Source organism: Grampus griseus, assembly GCF_964374135.1.
Source record: "Grampus griseus genome assembly, chromosome: 8".
Classification (NCBI taxonomy): domain Eukaryota; kingdom Metazoa; phylum Chordata; class Mammalia; order Artiodactyla; family Delphinidae; genus Grampus; species Grampus griseus.
Window position 1 is genome coordinate 100,371,274 of NC_139002.1, and position 9,062 is coordinate 100,380,335.

General features: G+C 44.1%; 1 protein-coding gene across 2 annotated transcripts in view; it reads right to left on the minus strand.

Moving 5' to 3' along the window:
* Window positions 1-7,197, minus strand: part of VPS37C (VPS37C subunit of ESCRT-I) — a 28,657-nt gene extending 21,460 nt beyond the window's left edge. The window contains exons 1-2 of one of the 2 annotated variants that reach the window (XM_082659258.1): window positions 6,932-7,197; window positions 5,606-5,695 (exon numbers count right to left, since the gene is read on the minus strand). The gene's annotated coding sequence lies outside the window, so the exon portion shown is untranslated. The remainder of the gene's footprint in view (window positions 1-5,605; window positions 5,696-6,931) is intronic. The other variant, XM_082659257.1, reaches the window with a different exon arrangement.
* Window positions 7,198-9,062: the final 1,865 nt, after the last annotated feature.

The window sequence follows — 9,062 nt, forward strand, 5'->3', positions numbered from 1 at the left end:
ACGGGAGCAGGGAGCAAATGAGGTGAGCTCTACAATTGCCCCAACTTACTGTCTAGAGAGAGTTTTCAGGCCATGGCACAAGGAGGGGGTACCCAAGGCAGAGCCTGACAGTCTCCCCAAGTTGGGAAGAGAGAGTTGGGAATCTAGGGAGGCCAAGGTAGCCAGAGTTCACAGGGTCAAATACCAGAGAGGAGAGAGCTACACCGTGAACTCTGGAAATCTGCAGGGAGTCCCCCTCCAGTTTTCTTCTGAGTGTTTACAGTACTGGTCAGGATTAGAGGGAACAATCCTTGGGCCTCAAACTGAGCCAAGACTAATCTGTGTCCCCACTCACCAGAGTGGAAATACTTCCTAACTCACAGGACATCAGTAGAGCACTGAAAAGGGTAGTGCCTTGGTAGTGGGTAAAATTAACCCTGGTCTAAAGGCTGGTCTGGTCCCAGCTAACAAAGCTTAACAGTGAGGCATCAAAGGATCAAACTGTTTCCAAGTAACTTAACAGTGTCCCAAAACAATGCCAAGAATATTTATAAAAAGGCAAAAATATTCAGCACCCAACAGGGTAAAATTCGCAACATCTGACATCCAATCAAAAATTACCAGACATACGAAGAAGCAAGAAAATATGATCCATAATGAGGAAAAAAATCAATCAGTAAAACAAACTCAAAAATACAGATAAGAAAATTAGGAGACAAGGACACTAAAATGGTTACTACAACCATATTCCATATATTCAAGATGCTAAAGAAGATTGAGAATGTTAAGTTGAGACATAGAAAATATAAAAAAGACCCAAATCAAACTTCTAGAAATGGAAACTACAAATGTCTGAGATAAAAAGTATACCAGATGGAAATAACCACAGATTAGACACTAAAGAAGAAAAGATCATTGAACTTAAATACAGAGCAATAGAAACTACGCAAAACAAACCACAAATTAAAAAAAAAAAAAAAAGACGGGGGAAAAAATAAATTGAGAATCAGAGAGCTGTGGAGCAACTTTAAGCATCCTAAAATACATGTAACTGGAGTCCCCAAAGAAGAGAGAGAGGAGAATAGAGAAAATACCTGACAAATTACTAGCTGAAAAGTTTCCAAATTTGATGAAAGTTTTAAACCCACAGATCCAAAAACTCAATTAACCCAAGCACAAGAAATATGAAAACTACACCAGGGCACATCATAATTAAATTGTTTAAAACCAGTAATAAAAGAAAAGTAGCCATAAGGAAAAAAGACACATAAGAATAGAAGAAAAAAAAAATAAGAACAACAGCAGATTACTCATAGAACAATGTAAGACAGAAGACACTGGAACCACATCTTAGAATGCTGAAAGAAAAATAACTGACTTAGAATTCTATATTCAGGAAAAATATCTTTCAAAAATAAAGACAAAATAAAGACTTTCTCAGACATCCAAAAGCTAAAAGAATTCATTACCATCAGACCAGCAGAATAAGAAATGTTTTTTAAAAGTCCTCAATTCAGAAGGAATGTAAAACAAAGTGGAAATCTGGATCTACATAGAGGAATAAAGAGCACTGGAAATGATAAACTGTAATATATATTAAAAAGTAAATATAAAAGAGCTTTTCCTTTCTTTTTAATCTCTTTACAAAATAATTCACTGTTTAAAGCAAAAACAGTAATAATGTATTGCAGGATTTATAACACACATAGAAGTGAAACGTGTGACAACAACAGCATAAAGGCCAGGAGGGAGGAAATGAGAGTATACTATTGTTAGTGTAAAGTGCTGTACAAGATCACTTGAGGATAGACTGTGACAGGTTAAAGATGCATACTATGTGGGAGGGAGATGCAAGAGGGAAGAGATATGGGGATATATGTACACATATAGCAGATTCACTTTGTTATACAGCAGAAACTAACACACCATTGTAAAGCAATTATACTCCAATAAAGACGTTAAAAGAAAAAGAATTCCTCTCCTGCCTGAAGTGATCAAGAATAGCGGCCGATATTATATAACAAATAGATAATTTTAATTAAAAATGCTTTATTGCTAAAAAAATGCTAACCATCATCTGAGCCTTCAGTGAGTCATAATCTTTTGCAGTAGTAACATCAAAAATCACTGACCACAGATCACCATGACAAATATAATAAAAATGGAAAACTTTGAAATATTGCGAGAACTACCGAAATGTGACACAGAGACATGAAATGAGTGAGCAAACGCTGTTGGAAAAGTGGTGCCAACAGATTTGTTTGATGTGGGATTGCCACAGACCTCTAATTTATAGGGAAAAAAAAAAACAACACAGTATCTGCAAAGCGCAATAAAGTGAAGCGCAATAAAGTGAAGGAAAAAAAAGATGTGCACTACAAATCTTAAAGCAACCACTCTTTTTCTTTTTCTTTTCTTTTTATTTATTTATTTTTTTGGCTGCACCACACAGCTTGCCAGATCTTAGTTCCCCGTCCAGGGATTGAACCCGAGTCACAGCAGTGAAAGTGCCGAGTCCTAACCACTGGACCGCCAGGGAATTCCCAAGCAACCACTTAAAAAAAAAAAAAAAAACAGTTACAGTTACAGCTAATAAACTAACAAAGGAAATAAAATGGAATCATAAAAACAGCTCAGTCCCAGGGAGGTCAGGAAAAAAGGGACATGGGAAGAAAGAACATGGAACAGATTGAAAACAAGCAGCAAGATGATAAAGTTAAACCCAGCTAGAGTCGTTAACCCTTCAGATGCAAACCTGGGTAGGAGACGTAACCTGGGCCCCGGATGCAAGCAGATCCCCCACACACTGCGCTCTAGAGCAGAGATGGAGCCCACCAGGGCCCAGCGCCCAGCATCCCATGTGTCTCAGATTCAAGGCCTGCCCCTCAGGCACTGCACCCCACCGAGGAACCTCTGACAGGATGTCTACCCAACAAGTAGACTCAGAGCACATCTTGGACTCAGAGCACAGCTGTCAGAGGGAATTGTAAAGGAAACAGCCCAAGTGACACGCTCATGTTAAATTAAAACATATTACCTGGAGCAAGACGGTGGAGTAGAAGGACCTTGAGAGTTAAACCCAACTACACTAATAATCACATTAAATGTAAATGGTCTAAACATCCCAATTAAAAGGCAGAATTTTTAAGACTGGATTTCACAAAATGCAAAACTCATCTATATGCTGCCTACAAGAAACCCACTTTAAAAATAAAGACACAAATAGTCCAAAAGTAAATAGATGTAAAGAGATACACCGCACTAATTTTTTTAAATCCCTATCAATTTAATTGTGGTAAAACATACATAAAATTTACCATTTTAAACATTTTAAGTGTACAGTTTTGTGACATTAAATACTTTCACACTGTTGTACAACCATCACCGCCATCCACCTCCAGAACTTTTTCATTATCCCAGACTGAAACTTTGTACCCATTAAACATTAACTTCCGTTCCTCCCTTCCACCAGCCCTGGGCAACCATCACTCTTCCTGTCTCTATAAATTTAACTACTCTAGGAACCTTATATAAGAGGAATCATGCAATATTTATGCTTTTGTGACTGACTTGTTTCACTTAGCATTATTTCTTCAATTTTCATCCATGTTGTCAAAAATTTCCTTCCTTTTTAAAGCTGAATAATATTCTATTGTATGCATGTATCACATTTTGTTTATCCATTCATCTGTCAGTGGACCCTTGGGTTGCTTCTACCTTTTGGTTATCGTGAATAATGCTGCCAGAAACATTGGTGCACAAATATATGTTTGAGTCTCTGCTTATACTTCTTTAGGGTATACACCCAGAACTGGAATTGCTAGATCATACGGTAATTCTATCTTTAATTTTTTGAGGAATTGCCATACTGTTTTCCACAGCAGCTGCACACTTTACATTCCCACCAGTAATATAAATAAGGGTTCCAATTTCTCCACATCTTTGCCAATACCTCTGGTGTTTTTTGGGTTTTTTTAACAAGAGTTATTCTAATGGGTGTGAAGTGGTATTTCATTGTCATTTTGGCTCACATTTCCCTAATGACTAGTGATGTTGAGTATCTTCATGTGCTTACTGGCCATCTGTATACCTTCTTTGGAGAAATGTCTATTCAAGTCCTTTGCCCACTTTAATCAGGTTGTTTGTATTTTCACTGTTGTAGGAATTCTTCAAATATTCTGGATATCAATCCATTAGCACTAAATTTTTTTTAAGTTGGATTGGCTATATTAAAACAAGACAAAGTAGATTTCAGAGCAAAGAACACTATCAGGGATTAAAAGGGTCATTTCATGATAAAGGAGGCCAATTCATCAAAAGAACATAACACCCCAAAATGTTTATATATGGAACAGTAAATTAAAACGGTTCAAAGCATACAAAGTACATCCTCTGTTTACAAAGAAATTAAATTAGAAATCAGTGTTCACTGGACAGAGGAAGAATAAAGTAACAGCATAATGCTGACTTTGCCTCTTTCACTACTTCTAATTCTGCCCAGGAGGGAGCAGATAAATTAGCAGTACTTAACATGTCTTCAAGGCTAGTCATAACTGACCTGGGTTATCCGTTTGACTTCCATGGTTCAGTGTCCCCTCTCCTCCCCTGTCTGGCCCATCCTAAGCCCCAGGGACTCCACTTGTCAGCCCCAGCTAAATCACAATAAACAAAGCTGTTTGGTATTTGCTCAAGCCTTTGACATAAACCAGTGAAGGGGAGAGAAATGCAGTGGAGGAAACACCTGCTAAATAAACATGCCTTTAAAGCTCCCAAAAGCTCACAGACCTTTGCCTTTACAGAGATCTCTCTGTCAAGGAGCAACTATCCAGGAATGAACTGGAACCTTCTGAAAACTCCAGACTCTGAGGAGAAACTAAAAGAATTTCCGAACAGAGATCCAATCGGATTAAAACAAGGTCTTTGCTGATCTGATTAGGTCAGTCTGGAAAAACCCTACTAGGACTGGCCAACAGTGTTCAAGAGATGATTCATACAGCTAGCTACCCCAATGCCCTTTTAACGGCAGATTAGCAAATTACACAGCAATAAGCAAAAAAATAACAAGAAGCCTTAGAAATAATTTCACTTCCAAGCTCAGCAAATCTACAAACTCCTTAAGGCAGTGCTTCCCAAACTTGCCTTACAGTAAGAATCACCCAGTGCAAGTGTTAAAAATACAAACTCCTGGGCTTCCCTGGTGGCGCAATGGTTGGGAGTCCGCCTGCCGATGCAGGGGACGCGGGTTCGTGCCCCGGTCCGGGAGGATCTCACGTGCCGCGGAGCAGCTGGGCCCGTGGGCCATGGCCGCTGGGCCTGTGCGTCCGAAGCCTGTGCTCCGCGGCGGGAGAGGCCACAGCGGTGAGAGGCCCGCGTACCGAAAAAAAAACAAACAAAAAAAACACACAAACTCCTGGGTCTCTCTCCAGAATCTAAGCAAGAATATCCAGAGTTGAGGCTCTGTATCTCTAACAAGCATCACAGATGATTCTTAACATCCAGCAAATACATTAGCTTGGAAATAAGACTGATGGGTTAAATCCCAACTTGGCCATTTACTGGCTGTAGCACCCTACCTAACATCTCTACTATCCACTTACTTCATCTGCAAAATGGGCTCATCACCTACCTTGAGTGTTCCCAGAATCCAGTATGTTCACAAAGCCCCCAGAACACTGCCAATAGCACATGGCAGCCAAGCAAGAAATCAGAGCTTTTGCTACCTTAAAAACAAACAAACAAACAAACAACAACAAAACACAGCCATCAGAAGCTGCCCAGATGAAATCTACAAAGAAAAATTTCTACCTAACGGAAACTACAAAGGCACCAAGCCAGATTTCTCAGATATCTAGGAAAAAAGCTTTTCTGGACATTATGACTGCCAAGAACTCTCACTTCAGGGTCCAGTATTTCACTCCAAGTCCTCACTCCCATCCAGAACCAGAGTTCAGGCCTGTCCAGGGTCGCAGCTTTGGACAATAGCCAAAGAAAGTCTTTCCTTTCCAAATCCCTTGGTCACCACCACTTCCAGCTCTAGGGCTGCCAGTCACAGCCTGACAGTCAGGTGGCAGCATCTTGGGTACAGCAGTAGGAAATGGGACTCCTGGGTAAGAGGCAGGGAGCCCATGAAGAGGGTGGAAAAGGCCTGAGTCAGCAACAGTACTACTGGGATATTGCTGAAGTGAAGGGAAGTGAGTTTTTGAAGTTTCCAGAGCTAAGAGTGGACATTCCCAAGGGTGAGTGAGCCCAGACATTGTGTGGCTGAGAGAGCACTGACTAGTCTCAGGGACTGAAACCCTGAGGTGTGGAGTCAACTCTGCCAGTCACACTCACACACACACACACACACACCACTGCTCTCTAAATTCAGGAGGAACCAGGCACACACTGGAGATTCACAAACACCAATGACCTTTGTACCCAGCAGGCCCATAAATAGGGAGTGGTCAGTGATGCTGGGCAGCCCAAGTCCGGGTCCGGAATAAAGGATAAGAACAGAATCTAGGCTGAAAAGCCACAACCTCACTGCCCTGGAGAAAGGGCATAGCCCTGAGAGCGTCCCTCACACCCCGTTCTGCCGCTGGACTTCCTCTGGCAAGTCAAACCCCATTCTTAGGCTTCTTTTCCCCGCCTATACAATGGGCAAACTGGCTCTAACGTCACCAAATGTGTGACCAGCAGGACGCTCAAGTAGGGGGTGGAGGGTGAAAGGTGGCGGTGAGGGGGTGGGGTGCTGGAGGCGCGACCTGCGCAGGGAGCCCCGGCGATGCCTCCCTCCTTCCCGCCCTCCCACTGCGAGGGGCAGGGGCGCCGGCCCTCCGCCGGAGTCACGCGCCCCTCGCGCCCAATCACCAGCCTCTGCCAAGGTGAGGCGGGCAGGCGGAGGCGCGCCGGGAGCAACTGCCAGCGCCGCCCCCATCCCCGTCCTTGCCCCTCCCCGGGCCCCTCTCACCTACCCCTGCCGCCGCAGTCGCCGCCACAGCTGTCGCGGGTTAAATCGGAGCCGGAGCCCACACTTCCGGGGTCCACGAGGCCCGCCCCCTCCCGCCGGATGTGACCCCCCCCCTTCAACGTCCGGGCGCTGGGAGCTGGGGCCCACGCCACTCGTCCCGCAGCACGTTGTGCGCGCCGGGGGCCTCTGATTCACCCCGACACCGTCCTCCCGTCCCCGCCACACACACCCTAGCTGCCACCCGGGACCACACCCACGGGAAGGCCCACGAGATCCCTCTAGCTCATGGTGGACGCCCGCCCCCCGCAGGCCATTGCCCCGCCCCCAGAAGGGACACCGCCCATTGGGCGGAACCCAAGCCGTCCTGTGCGAGTGCGCCTGCGCAAGCGTCTGCTGATCCTCTGGAAGGCGGGAGAGGGTCACCTTTCTTAACAGAGCTCGGCCTTGTGGGGGTCTGCTCAAAGTGACCCAAAGGAGAGCCGAAAGGAAACAAATGGAATCTCAGCACCGAGGGACTCCCTACATGGTCTGAGCTCAGACTGCGGAACCCCCACGCCGGGACTGGAGTGATCACAGTCCTAAGTGTCCCCTGGCAAACAGCAGTGGCTGTCAGTCTGGAACTGACTGGTGGGCTCCTCAAAACAACACTTGAGTAGCTTCCCGAAAAGTAAGCCGTTTCCCGAGGCCCTAGGTTACATTTAGTCCATTCTGTACGGGTAGTGCCTTAAAAATAACAGATGGCCTTAAACATCCTCACTTGCGCAGAATCATGAGGGTGGCGCCTTGAAGCAAGGCCCTGATGCCAGCGCTCTCTTCTCTAGGCAGTTTGTACTGGACAACCAGGCCTAGAGATGAAGCCCATTCCCTGTTTGCCTCTCAGCAGCGTCCATAAATTGCAGCTTTGTAAAAATGGGACCCCAGAACGAGAGCTTCTTAGACCAAGGAAACCGTGCCACCCAAATTCAAAACCTTATTTGGATGTTGAATTAAGACCATCGTCTCTAGTAACAGAAACCCAACTCAAACAGCTTCTGCAAAATGAAAATTACTGGGTCACATAACAATAAAATCCACGGGTGGTGATAGTGCCAGGAACAGCAATATTCTAGGTCTCATTCTTCTTACTTGACTCTGTTCTTTATTCTTTGTGTTAACACTCTTTCAGTAGTCTCAAATTTCTATTTCAAATTCTAGAGAGAGTGGATCTGATTGGCTAAGATAATCACCGTTGCCCCTATTGGGCAGAGTTTACTCTTTCTTGCCTCTTCATAGGCTGCCAGGCCTGCTAAGAATTAACGGCCATTGGGTCAGGTGATCACCCTTCTCCAACGAGAGGTCACCTGTTAGACCACGGAAGGGATCAGTGGGGAAAGCAGTCTCAAGGTACTAACCCTTCTGAGACACCAATAACTCTTTTGAGGGATGCCATGGCTGGTTTTACAAACATTTCACTTTGAACATAATGTCAGAGTAGCTCCCATTGAGAGCAGCTGCCAGAAAGCTGGGCTGAAACTGTTTCTAGAGGATGGGGAGGGCCAGGGCAGATGACCTTAACCTTTTGTTATAAACCCTTTTGTGCTATATAATTTTTAATCCTGTATTTGTATTACTTTGTGGGTAAAAAATTAGAAGACCCTGCTGATGGATTAGCTTGAGTTTATATTCAGCAGTCCTTTCACTTACTGGTACTATGTTGGACCATGGAATGTGGGTGCAATGGCTGGAGCTAGAGTAGTCATCTTGAACCATGAGGCAACCATGAGACGAGAGGCCATACCTGACCACACAACAAAATAGAAGGAGCTTGAGTCCTGACACCATGGAAACCCATGCCCCATGACACTGCTGGATGCCCACCTCTGGATTTGTATAGGAAAGGGAAATAAACCACCTTTGTAAGCCACTGTTGTTTTAGGTTTCCTATCACTCACATCCTTTAGGTCTTAGACTCCACTTTTGGAAAGCCTCTCTTGTACCCCCGAGACTGGGTAAGTGTCCGCCCTTGTATGTTCTTCAAACACCCAACATTTTTTTCCTCTCTTAGTATTTACTACATTTTTCTGTAATTGAACATTCACTCCCTCTAGATAGCAACTTCTATAAGGACAGGCAAAGACTATTTTATACACCT